Source organism: Chiloscyllium plagiosum, unplaced genomic scaffold (assembly GCF_037043375.1).
Source record: "Chiloscyllium plagiosum isolate Xiang-an unplaced genomic scaffold, Cpla_swu_hap1 HiC_scaffold_27, whole genome shotgun sequence".
Lineage (NCBI taxonomy): Eukaryota > Metazoa > Chordata > Chondrichthyes > Orectolobiformes > Hemiscylliidae > Chiloscyllium > Chiloscyllium plagiosum.
In genome coordinates, this window is record NW_028270165.1 from 86,751,235 (window position 1) to 86,765,229 (window position 13,995).

At 45.6% G+C, this 13,995-nt stretch overlaps 1 pseudogene; it reads right to left on the reverse strand.

Moving 5' to 3' along the window:
* Window positions 1–4,095: 4,095 nt before the first annotated feature.
* On the reverse strand, window positions 4,096–5,568 carry LOC148144874 (uncharacterized; annotated as a pseudogene).
* Between the last annotated feature and the right edge of the window lie 8,427 nt (window positions 5,569–13,995).

Consider the following 13,995-nt stretch of genomic DNA (forward strand, 5'->3'; position numbering starts at 1 on the left):
ATGCGCAAGTTGGACCATGAGCTTCTGAAGCTACTGCTGCTCCTCTCTTTCTCGGAATGAAGATTGAGCTTCACCCCAGACTGCAACTCCCTTTCTCTGTCCAAACATCTGTGAGCACAGCACATTTATGTTGAAATAAGGCATCTTTCCTGAATGTTACAATTGAAGGGGGTGTCTTCCCCCTGATATTCAAAGGGATGGTAAGTCAGAGAAGGACCACGCCTTGTGTTGTGTGGCATGTGTGACAGTTGCAACAGGATGTCCCAACTTCAATGCTCAATTCAAAGTTTGTGAGAAGATTTGTAGCTCGGGTGCTCATTGTTGTGGTTCTGTTCGCCGAGCTGGGAATTTGTGTTGCAGACGTTTCATTCCCTGTCTAGGTGACATCCTCAGTGCTAGGGATCCTCTTGTGAAGCGCTTCTGTGATGTTTCCTCCAGCATTTATAGTGGTTTGTCTCTGCCACTTCCGGTTGTCAGTTCCAACTGTCTGCTGCAGTGGCTGGTATATTGGGTCCAGGTCAATGTGTTTGTTGATAGAATCTGTGGATGAGTGCCATGCCAGAGAACAGCCAGGGAATTCCTAGAGGCTGGGCCTCTAGGCATTTTTCCAGCGCCACATTTTTCAACTCTGGATCTGGGACAAGGTGTGTGGTATGGCTGGGGGGGGGGTGAAATAAAGAAACTGGTGAAATTTACATTGATCCCATGTAGTTAGTGGGTCCCAAGGCAGAAGACGAGGTGTTCTTCCTACAAGTGTCAGGTAGCTAGAGCTTGAAGGGGGAGGCAGCAGAGTACTTGCGTGTCTTTGACAGATTGGGAGGGGAAGTTAAAGCGTTCAGAAACGAGGCAGTTGGGTCGTTTAATTTAGGTGTCCCAGGGCTGTTCCCTGAAATGTTCTGCAAGTTGGTGTCCAGTCTCCCAATATGGCAGAGACCACATCGAGAGCAAGGGACACATAAATAAATCTTATAAACAAATTGTACAAATCTTAGCCTGCCAGGGTTATTTTCTTCAATTAAGTCAAAGAAAATTTTAATTAAATTGGGTGACTACATAAAATGGTTTGTTGGTCAGACTCAAATGAGACAATGCCATGAATATCAGTGAACTGCTTTTTTTGTCAGAACCACAAGTTCTTGATTTATTTTCACAACTTACTGATATTCACATCTGCACATTCAATGTCAAACTCTGACATCAGAAATGACATGACACCATTAATTTTTTCTTACAATAATCCAACAAACAAATTAATAACACACAGTGAATACCAAGTCTCATTAATATGAAATTAAATTTGACCAAATAAAATGTAAAATCAAATGGGAGATAACAAATGGGGGAAGGGCAGAAGGCAAGAAATGCAGCATCACAGAAGGTGCTCCTCCAGGGAGTGTATTTTACCAACTACAACTGCTCAATATAAACAAACACTCTGACATGACCCTCCGGTTTTAATGTAAACCATAGCCCCATACAGTAGGTACCATTTAAATAAGTTAATAGATACAAGCCTTGAGCAAATCCAGCCTCCAGCCGGACCCCCCGCTTCTTGGAGCTCGGACCTTCCTCCAGCTCCGGAGGGGTTGTTGAGCTCCTGGGCTCCGGCCGCCGCCGAAGACGCCGCGGGCGCCGGCTCTCTCTCCTCCACCGCCGACATTTTTAATTTGTTTTATCGTTCACCCGGTTACCGTCACCTCCCCCTTCCCGGGCCCCGGGAATTATACACAAATAAACAATAAACCCCACCGGGGACTGTCTCCTTTTTTTCACAACTTTTGTTTGAAAAGGTCCGACTTTAATTTGAAATGTATTTTAAAGGTATTTTCTGAGGTAAACGATGCCTGTCTGCCCCCTCCTTCCGTCAGAAACCGCCCGCTGAGTCGATGAGAAAACCACAGCCTCGCGCCATCTTTGTTTTTCTTCTTCTTTCCATCTCCTCCTTCAGTGACGCTCGTCATCCGCGTCCCCTCCAATCAGAGCGCACCTTACTCCACCTGACCAATGGCAGCTGGCATTCCGTGTCGTGTTGGTCTAACCTTCTGTAATCTCTCTCTCCGATTAGTCGGTACCGACCACAAGCTTTGGGATTGGTTGGGAATTTCACAACCACGTCAGTGTATCCGCCCTTTTCATTCCCGTTCATTCATTCAACAGCAGATGACCCACTTTACTGCAACGAGCTCTGGGGCTATAGCGGTAGTGTCACATATTCAGGGGGAAGATGTGATTTTTAACGTTATCAACCAATTCAACTCTGGCACCTCCGCATCCATTCATTCAATCGAAGAGGGCTCAATTTAGTGTAATGGGCTCTGAGGGTATAATATTTGTATCCCATGTTGAGAAGGAACCTCTGCCCATTCATTCAATAGAAGAAGGCCTATTTGCTGCAGAGGGTTATTTTTATGGCGCAGTGGTAGTGTCCCTATCTTCGAGCCCTGAAATCCCACAGCTATGAGGATGCGTAATAACAAATTTTTTAGTCATAAGTCACATGACACTAGGTTATAGTCCAGCAGGTTTGTTTGGAGGGGATCTTACAGAAATATATTAAATTATGAAAGAAATAAAAGTAGGATGTTGCATTGGTAGGTGAGACTAGGATAAAAGCGCATGGCCTCAAGATTAGAGGAAGCAGGTTTAAAACTGAACTGAGAAGAAACTTCTTCACCCAGAGGGTTGTTAATCTATGGAATTCCTTGCCCAGGGAAGTATTTGACATTACTTCAGCAATCACTAGAATCAGTAGATACGTTTTTGAAAAATAAAAGAATTAAGGATATGGTGAAAACGCAGATAAGTGCAGCATAGTCCACGAAAAGATTGGTCATGATCTTATTGAGTGGTGGAGCAGACTCGAAGGGCCAGAAGGCCGACTCTTGCTCCTAGTTCTTATGCTCTGATGTTGAAATCACAAGCTTTTGGAGTGTAGTCACTTCAGCAGATGAAGTCATGAAAAAAACAAGTGCAGGAAAGAGAATTTAGATAAATGAAAGACAGAGCATCTCAACGGTCAATTACTTACTCCCATTCCTATTTCTGATGATCTGACTACACAGCAAGTTGTGTTTTCCAAACATTAATTTTATTTCCATTGTTTAAAATTAAATATTTAAGATGAACAGTTTGTTTTTCGTCACTTGGACACACTGTGAATATCATAAACCCTCTCATGAGATATCATAGGAACAATTCATAAACTAGATTTGTCACTGAGTCACTCAAGGAGATATAGAAAGGAGAAAAAATCCCAACATGTGCAGGATGCTAACGAAAAGTTAGCAACCTGAAATGGTAACAGGAGCAAGTGAACAGCCCCAATCAGGAAACTCATATTAGATTAGATTAGATTAGATTACAGTGTGGAAACAGGCCCTTCGGCCCAACAAGTCCACACCGCCCCGCCGAAGCGCAACCCACCCATATCCCTACATCTACCCCTTACCTAACACTCCGGGCAATTTAGTATGGCCAATTCACCTGACCTGCACATCTTTGGACTGTGGGAGAAAACCGGAGCACCCGGAGGAAACCCATGCAGACACGGGGAGAACGTGCAAACTCCACACAGTCAGTCGCCTGAGGCGGGAATTGAACCCGGATCTCCACTGTGCCACCGTGCCATCCACCGTGCTAACCACTGTGCCACCGTGCCGCCCACTACAGTACCTTGTACTATTCTTCACTGAACACCTCAATTGCTTTCCTTTTCAGTTTAATGATCCATAATTGAATCTGACTCCAACACACTCTCTGGCAGACAGTTCCAGAGGTCAAAGTAATTTCAATCATTAACGAAGTTAGTTTTGGATCCATCCCAAAGACAATTCCGGTGGACGTTTGCTTCCAAACATTTACAGTAAGTTCTTGGTATGGACACATTTCCAACTTAGTAGGTTTATTCCAGTTTTATAACATATTGGGGTGGCACACTGCTTAGCATTGCTACCTCACAGCATAAGGGACCCAGGTTCAATTCCAGCCTCAGGTAACTGTCTGTGTGGAGTTTGCATGTTTTCCCTGTCTGCACAGGTTTCCTTCCACTGTCTAAAGAGGGGCTTCGGTACATCCGTGTGGACCTCCACCAATTAACTGAGGGCAATGTGGCACTGTGAGGATCAACAGATCAGACAGTCAGTCAGCAACTTCTCTCCGGGAGACTTGTCTCAAGAAAGGCAGCGGTTTCTTATCTCATCCATTCTCCTACCCTCCACAAACTCCACACAGACAGTCGCCCCAAGGGTGGAATTGATCCTTGGTTCCTGGTGCCATGAGGCAGCAGTGCTAATCACTGAGCCACCATGCCACCCCTGAGCCACCGTCGGGTTGCAGTCCAATGGAAAACAAATACAGTGCACCAACTCTCCCACTGCACCCACTGTCAGGAGAATCAGTCCTGGGGGGGACTCATGGCAATGTCAGCAGTGGAATCTGATTGTTGTGAGCGCTGGTGCCCCCGCTGGTGCTTCCGCAAGTTGCGGGAAAATGTAAACCTCTTCCCGCACTCAGGGCAGCTGAAGGGCCTCTCCCCGGTGTGGACTCGCTGGTGCTTCAGCAGGGCAGAGGAATCACTGAAGGCCTTCCTGCACTCGGGGCAGCTGAATGGCCTCTCCCCCGTGTGTACCCGCCGGTGGGTCAGCAGTGTGGAAGAGCGGGTGAAGCCCTTCCCGCACTCGGGGCAGGAGAACGGCTTCTCTCCAGTGTGGACGCGCTGGTGCCGAAGCAGGGCAGAGGAATTGCTGAAGGCCTTCCCGCACTCGGGACAACTGAATGGCCTCTCCCCTGTGTGGACCCGCCGGTGGGCCACGAGGTGAGAGGAAACAGCAAAACCCTTCCCGCACTTGGGGCAGGAGAACGGTCTCTCGCAGGTGTGGATCCGCTGGTGGGTCAGCAGGTTGGAGGGCTGGGTAAAGCACTTTCCGCACTGGAGGCAGGAGAAGGGCCTCTCCCCAGTGTGGACCCGCTGGTGCCTCAGCAGGTGGGAAGACCTGCTGAAGGCCATCCCACACTCGGGGCAGCTGAAGGGCTTCTCACCCGTGTGGACCCGCAGATGGGTCAGCAGAGCAGAAGAGCGGGTGAAGCCCTTCCTGCACTCAGGGCACGAGTACGGTCTTTTCCCCGTGTGGACCCACTGGTGCCTCAGCAGGGTAGAGGAATCACTGAAGGCCTTCCCGCACTCAGGGCAGCTGAATGGCCTCTCCCCTCTGTGGACCCGTTGGTGCTTCAGCAGGTCCGAGGATTTGCTGAAGGCTTCCCACACTCAGAGCAGGGGAAGGGCCTCTCCCCAGCGTGGACGCGCTGGTGGGCCAGCAGGTGGGAGGAGTAGGTGAAGCCCTTCCCACACTCAGGGCAGGAGAATGGCTTCTCCCCAGTGTGGACTCGGCGGTGGTCCAGCAGGCGGGAGGAGCAAGTAAAGCCTTTCCCACACTCGGGGCAGGAGAACGGCCTTTCCCCAGTGTGACTTCGGCGATGAATCTCCAGGACAGATGGTGCATGGAAGCCTCTCCCGCAGTCGCAACACTTCCATGGTTTCTCCACGGTGTGGGATTCCTCTGGTTTCACCATGCCGCAGCTACAGCCCTGCCCACAGTAAATTCCTTTTTCCGGCTGTATAACTGTTTCAGGCTTTACACACAGTGCGCTGTCACAGTAGAGACTCTCATCCAGTCCCACTAATGCTGAAAATGGTCTGAAACAGGAACCAAAATGTTTTGCTCCTTCTCACAGAATCATAGTTCAAAATCGTTGAGGTCGCGATGGATTGAGTGACTGTCAGACATTGATGTGAAAGTGGGGACTGTAGACGCTGGAGAGGAGTTGAAAAGTGCGGTGCTGGAACAGCACAGCAGGTCAGGCAGTATCCAAACAGCAGGAGAATCGACGATTCAGGCATAGGCCCTTCATCTGTTGATTTTTAAACTTCAGTCTTCAGATCTTCAAATACTCTGGAAAAAGAGATTACAAAAGTCATCACGGTCAGTCCAGGGTAGAAATTCAGAACAAGCTACTCCACTTTCTGCAGAACATTTTTTTTCTTTTGCTGTTCCACAAAATTGAAAGCATCCCACTCTCTCTCTCTTCCTCCATTCTCACTCCCTCAAATTAATTCTCCTGAAGTTGCTGATTCAGGATCTTACAGGGACAGAAAAAGCAAAAACGTCAGGACTGACACCTTCGAATTTTGGATAACACCACGTGAAAATTAATATCTTTCAGGATATTGGGATATTGCTGAGAGTGAGCAAGTCTGATTTTGGGAAGCAAAACAAGTGTAAATTCAGGTTGAACCTGCAATACAGCTTCTTGATAAAAAAAAAGACATGAATTGGTTATCGTCCCTGTGGTGGTGGTGGTATGTGGTGGGTGGAATGTGACATTAAGGCATTGACACAGACAACCCGAGAGAAACTAAACATACAGACATGGCAAATGTTAGTGGCAAGCCAGAGTCAGATCTACAGCACAGAAACAGCCCCTTCGGGCCAACCAGATATCCTAGCCTAATCTAGTCCCGTTTACCAGCACTTGGTCCATATCCCTCTAAATCTTTCCTATTCATATACCTATCCAGATGCCTTTTAAATGTCATAGCTGTATCAACATCCACCACTTCCTCTGGCAGCTCATTCCTGACACACACCACCCTCTGCATGAAAAGGTTACTCCTTAGGACCCTTTTAAATCTTGCCCTCCTCCACCCGAAACCTTTTACCCTCTCGTTCTGGACTCTCTTACCCAGGGAAATGTCCTTGTCTATTTACCCTATCCATGCCTCTCATGATTTTATTATTGACTCTCAGTCATCCCTCAGCCTCTGATGCACGAGGAAAAACAGCCCAGCCCATTCAGCTCAAACCCTGGCAACATCCTTTTAAATGCGTTCTGAACCCTTTCAAGTTTCACAACATCATTCTGATAGGAGCGAGACCAGAATTGCACACAATATTCCAAAAGTGGTCTACCCAATGTCCTGTACAGCCACAACACAACTTCCCAACTCTTATCCTCAGTCAGAGGATTGGGAAAGTTTTCAAAACCCACAAAAGACAGCCAGGAAAGAATGCAGGGACAAACCAAATTTGAGGGTTAGCTTGGAAGCATCAATGAGAAATCGGCGGACTGGGTTTATTGGGTATCCGTTCTTGAGTACGTATACGTATTTCTCTTCTGCTCTTCGCAGTTCCTCTGTGCTGCAATGCGTGGTGGCTCGTTGAAATAATCTCCTGATGCAGCTTCGTTTGTGGGCGTTGGGATGATTGCTTCTGTAGTTAGGTATTTGGTCCGTGTGTATTGTTTCTTGTAGACGCTAGTGTGAAGTTCCCCATTGACTGTTCGCTCTACTGTGACATCTAGGAAATGGCACTTTGTTGTTGTTCTCCTCCTCTTCAAACTAGGAGCCCCCCGCCCGCCTCAGGCCCATAGTCTCACTACCCGGAACACCACCAATATACAGACTGGTCAAAGACCTCCAGTGAAGACTAAAACACCAAGTCGAAGATCCATGCCACTCCATTCACTCTACCCAAGAATTCCTGAACACCAAAGACACCAAGATAGAAGAGGATGAAATTATGCTATCCTTTGACATAACAGCCCCGTTCACATCCATTCACATCAACGTGGCCAAAGAAACACTGACTACACTACAAGAACCACCAAAGACACAAACACCAAACAGCACCAACTTCATCAGCAAAGATAACATTGTCAAGCTTGTGGACCCGTATCTTATTACCCACTTCACATTCAATAACAAGACATACAAACAAATCAACAGAACACCCATGAGACCACCAATATCAAGGTTCCTAGCAGAAGCAATAATGCAGAGACTCGAACAAACAGCCCTCCCAATGCTCCAACCCAAAGTTTGGGTCCGCCACAGTGATGACACCTTTGTCATCAGAAAATGAAACAAATGAGAAGAAACCTACAACACCATCAACAATATCCTTACTGGCATAAAATTCACAAAAGAGGAGAACAACAACAAAGTGCCATTCCTAGATGTCAGTAGAGCGAACAGTCAATAGGGAACTTCAGACTAACGTCTCCAGGAAAACAACATGCACAGACCCAAGTACCTAATGCAGAAGCAAATCATCCCAAACGAATCTGCATCAGAACACTATTTCAACGAGCCACTACACACTGCACCACCCAGGAACTACGAAGAGCAGAAGATAAATACTTATACAACATATTCAAGAAGAACGGTACCCAATAAACCCTGTCCGCTGATTTCTCAACAACAAACTCAAACAAGCAGACACATGCGCAGAAACCCTAGCCACATTACCTTACATCAAAGACATCTGTGAAATGATGTCCAGACAACTCAAACCTCTCCGCATCATGGTAGCCCACAAATCTACCAACACACTTAAGCAGCAGCTAATGAACCTGAAAAAACAAATGTTATTTACAAATTACCATGCAAGGAAGTATAGACATGGATTCTGCCCCCATAGTTCTCGGTGGCAAGAAATGCTGGGATGAGATAAGGAAGATTTTTTTCAGTCAGAAAGAGCTGACTCTGTGGAACTCATTGCCACTGAAATGAGGAAAGTAACTGAGTGCTTTTAAAACAGGCAGCAGTTAGGCAGCAGTGCGAACCACTGAGCCTGTTCAGAAAAAGCAGCAATTGATTTATATTAGGGTGAGAGGGGAAAGGACTAAAAGGGACCAAAAGGGCAACTATTTCACGCAGCGGGTGCTGCGTGGATTGAATGAGCTCCCAGATGAAGTGGTTGAGGCTGGTACAATTACAATATTCAAAAGGCATCTGGATGGGTATATGAACAGGAAGGTTTGGAGGGATATGGGCCAAGAGCTGGCAAATGGGCCGAGATTAATTTAGGATATATGATTAGCATGGAACAAACAGTTTGTTTCCACGCTCCACTACTGTTTCTATATAGTCAGAACTGTTATGACACGGACTGCACCACCCGCCCCCCCAACTAATTTAAACCCAAAAAAGATTTACCCCATGTGGTAATGTGAAAATTCAAGAGGTAAGGAACTGTTTCTAAAAGTCACTATTTAAAATTTTATTTAATGATCCAGTACACTAACTTGCAAGTGTTTCAATCTGCTGGGATTTTTCGTACCGCCAAATCTATTCAAATCTGTCTAAACCAGTTCAAATCTCGGACGAAAGCCCTCAAATTTTAAAACATTGTGTGCAACCTCCCCTACCTAATTTAAACCAGCAACATAGAGAAGGTTTAACCCATGCAGTAATCTGAAAATTCAAGAACCAAGAAACTATTCCCAAAGGTCAGTAATTAAAGTAAAAATTAACAACTTTATTTATTAAAGTCTAACGGAGAATAATTAATTAACAACAATTTACAACTCCTGTCTCTAACCTATCTTCTACCTTCCCCTATATGATACCAGTCCAATAAAAACCCCTGATTAAGATTTACCGAAAGATTCAAACTTCAAAGCCAGCCAGCTGTTAAATCTTCTCGGTGTACCTTCCTCTGTAGATTTGCTCTCCAGGTCGGTGTCGATGTTTTTTCTCTGTGCAGACTCCTCTGGACAGGTACTCTCAGAGTTCTCACTAGCAGCCTACATTTGTTGGTCTTTTGGCAGTTCTCTTGTAACTGTTCAACTTTTTGTTTTGATTTTGTACTCCAAAGCATCAAATCGTTTCATTGGTGTTAATATTAGATTGGATTAAATTCCCTACAGTGCTGAACCAGGCCCTTCGGCCCAACCAGTCCACACCGACCCTCCGAAGAGTAACCCACCCAGACCCATTTCCCTCTGACGAATGCACCTAACACTATGGGCAATATAGCATAGTCACTTCACCTGACCTGCACATCTTTGGACTGTGGGAGGAAACTGGAACAGTCACGGGGAGAATGTGCAAACTCCACACAGTCAGTCACCCAAGGCTGGTGTGAGGCAGCAGTGCTAACCAATATTCTCAAAATACTAAATTCAAACTTGATTGGAATTCAGTATTTTGGGGCAAGATTTAAATCGATTGGCCAAAATTGAGTATGTTTTTGTCTCCAGGCAACCCAGCTACTGAGCTGTTCGACTAAAAATTTAAATTGTTACCTTGTTCAGAACGTTTGGTGCTATGTCAGGTGGTTCTGCTCGCTTTTCAACTCTCGTGAAGGTGGAATACACCTCTACACCTTCTAACAGAACCAATGTTTCAAGACTAGGGTTCGGCCATTCACCCCTAACAGGAGAAAGTGAGTACTGCAGATGCTGGAGATTAGAGTCAAGAATGTGGAGCTGGAAAAGCACAGCAGATCAGGCAACATCCGAGGAGCAGGAAAATTGACATTTCGGGAAAACTGACATTTCGAGCAAAAGCCTCATTCACCCCGAACAGCCTGTCCTCAACTGCACAAAGTTCAAAGCAAGTTTTAGAAAGATGGCTGCAGCTTTGTCTTAATATAAAATTGAACATGCGTTCAAACTTTAATGCTGTTTCAGAATATATTATTTTAGCTATTCTCAATTTGAAAGATCAGCCATTTCTTGTGCACCCCGATCTCCCAGGCAGTTTCATCACCAACCATTCTCTCTCTCTCTCTCTCTCTCTCTCTTCTAAGAGCTTGATCCAGCGATCAAAGAGAGCTTGAGGCATGAGAAAGTTCAGTGGGAGTTGGAAGAGAGACAGAATGGACAGGGTGACAGAGTGTGGGGGCCATTGAGAGACTGGGGGGAACAGAGGGTGGTGGGGGCTGAAAGGAAAGACTCGGGGGTCAAAGGGTGGAGGAAGAGAATGAGGGGGAGAGAGAGAAAATGGGGGGCAGAGACTTGCAGGGTGAGAGAGAATGGATGGGGGCAGTGGGTGGGGAGAGAGACAGCACAATTCACACCTTCCCCAGGACTGGGGCAGTGTCCCATGAACTGGAACCTACTCCTCCCACAGCAGTCATTTCTCAATCCACATATGGCTAAAGAAGAAGAATTATATAATCCCTGCAGGCCATTTCACCTACCAAATTCACACTGACCTTCCACACAGCATCCCACCCAGACTCATCCACTTACCCTACAGCTCTGCAGTTCCCCATGGCTAACCCACTCTAACCTGCACATTCCTGGACACTTTAGCATAGCCGATCCATCCGAAACTGCAGATCCTTGGACTATGGAAGGAAACCAGAGCACCCAGAGGTAACCCACGCAGACAGAAGGGGGAGAACATCCCAAAGTTCACACTGCCAATCATGAGAAGGTGGAATCAAATCGCTTCTAACAATTCTCCCACACCTGTAAAACCCTGAGCACCATGGGTAATTTAGCAGGGCCAATCCACCGTAACCTGGGCAAAGATAAAAATCATATGACGCCAGTCCAACAGGTTTATTTGGAAGCAGTAGCTTTCAGAGCACTGCTCCTTCATCAGGTGGTTGTGGAGTATAAGATCATAAGACACTGAGTTTACAGCAAAACATTACAGAGTCATGCCACTGAAATGATACATTGAAGAAACCTGGATTGTAAAGTCTTTCATCTTTAGAATGAGTTGCTGGTGTCATTAATATGTAAACCCCAGAACTTCTTATAAGACACCTACTCGAGATAACTTAAGGTTTTATAAGAAAAGATGACAACTCAGCTCAGACAATGCATTAAAGGTGTGAGGCCAGAGTCTGTCTGTATCCCAGTTTTTGAGTCAGACTGGTTCTATTTCCAAAGTGGAATTTATAAAATATTCCATGTATTGTCTGCCTGCAGACTGCATTTTTTGAGCAAAATAGATGGTATCTGCAAATACAAATTCACCCCATAGACCTCGGTGTGTGTGTGTGCACGTGCGCACACACGAGAGAGAGAGTAAAAGTCTAGTTCCATACTGTATATCTCTGTCTATTGCGTAACAGATGCTTTATTTCTGTTGATGTAAATATTGTTATAAAACATAGCTGGGTACTAATACTTAGATGTAAGGGAGAGACAATTCTTCAATTAGGGCACTATAAGAATCCTGGCAGACCCCTATTTCTAGTTTACTTGCCAATGAACAGACACAAGCACCTATTTAATTCTAATTTTTCGCCTTTTTTGTTATATTTTCTGGTATGATACTCTGTGTCTGGATGGTTGACAGGCTGGGAGATTATGGGTTGGACTTTGATTGACTTTTATTGTTCCGGAAGGTGTCGAAGGAGGTTAAAGCTTCAGCAGAAATGAAGCAGAGCTGTGAACGGACAACAACTGTGTGGGAACAGGGAGATCAATAGAGGACAAAGAAACCAGGACCTAAAATCCGAGCTGACACCAGACTACCCTGTAATCAGTGCTTTGATTAGCAGCGTCAACCCGCTACCTTTACCTAGCTTCCCATTCGACGTGAATGCCACATCTCCCCTCAATATTTCGGATCCAATCCTTGTCATCCTGAAGCTATGTCTCTGTAAGGAGTCTCAGATCATAATTATTCTCTTCAATGTGTGCAGTCATGTGGTGTAAAATTATGTCCCAATACATGTGTGAATCATAATGTAACACATGTATTGGGCCAAGCAGTGGAATGTGGTGAAAGGGTTAAAATTGTGTCCCAATACATGTGTGAATCTAACCGGAATGGAGGTGTTGCTTAGTCCCGTGTGAATCTTATTACACACCTCCCCGTGTGAATCTTCTTATCTGTATGTAACCAGAATGGAATGTGTTTTTTAGCCTTGCTCTGCTGTTCACATGAATGTTTATATCTGGAAAAGAGTATATCAGCTGGAAAAGTCTCCAGTTCGGTGAGTCTGCTCCGGGGTTACGTTTAACCGACGAGCGTGGGTTGTTGGCAACCGCTCTACGAGAACTGACGGCTCCCAGTTCCGGTAACATGTAGAGTGAGTATAAGCCAGACCCGTTGGTTGTGGCGACGCTGCGGGGAATAAAATGCCCATATTCTAGCAGACTCGCCTCTTGGTCGTTTGTTCTGTGTCAGACTACTCTCCTACGAACCTGACCTTGAGAATTTTTTAAAACATTTGGCGTAGTCGAGCAGGGTCAATCGCAATTGAGGAGAGATTTTGATACAGAACAATGTTTTGGAAAAAGACTAAGAAACCAGAAGAACAAACTGTGGAGGTCCCGACCGTCCCGGGATGGCATGGATGTGGGCATGTACGTGGCAGTTTGTTTGAGAGAGGATCCCAGTCCTGCCGAAGAACCCCTTGCCTGGGGTACAGCGGAGGATGTGGGCATGTAAGCGGAGTTAACAGAATTGAATGGGATTGAACTGAACTGAACTGAGTGGAACTGAAGTGAATCAAATTGAACGGAACAAAATGGAACTGAGCTAAATTGAATTGAAATGGACGGAACTGAATTGAACACAATTGAATTGAACTGAACAGACATGAACTGAGCTGAATTGAACTACACTGAATTGACTGAACTGAAATTAACTGAAACGAATTGAACTGAATTAAGCATAATGTAACACATGTATTGGGCCAAGCAGTGGAATGTGGTGTAAAATTCCAAGCAGTGGAATGTGGTGAAACGGTTAAAAATTATGTCCCAATACATGTGTGAATCTAACCGGAATGGAGGTGTTGCTTAGTCCCGTGTGAATCTTATTACACACCTCCCCGTGTGAATCTTCTTATCTGTATGTAACCAGAATGGAATGTGTTTTTTAGCCTTGCTCTGCTGTTCACATGAATGTTTATATCTGGAAAAGAGTATATCAGCTGGAAAAGTCTCCAGTTCGGTGAGTCTGCTCCGGGGTTACGTTTAACCGACGAGCGTGGGTTGTTGGCAACCGCTCTACGAGAACTGACGGCTCCCAGTTCCGGTAACATGTAGAGTGAGTATAAGCCAGACCCGTTGTGGCGACGCTGCGGGGAATAAAATGCCCATATTCTAGCAGACTCGCCTCTTGGTCGTTTGTTCTGTGTCAGGCTACTCTCCTACGAACCTGACCTTGAGAATTTTTTAAAACAAGTCAATTCATTCACTTTTGTTACGTTGCAGCGCTATTGCGACACAGAGTAACCCCCT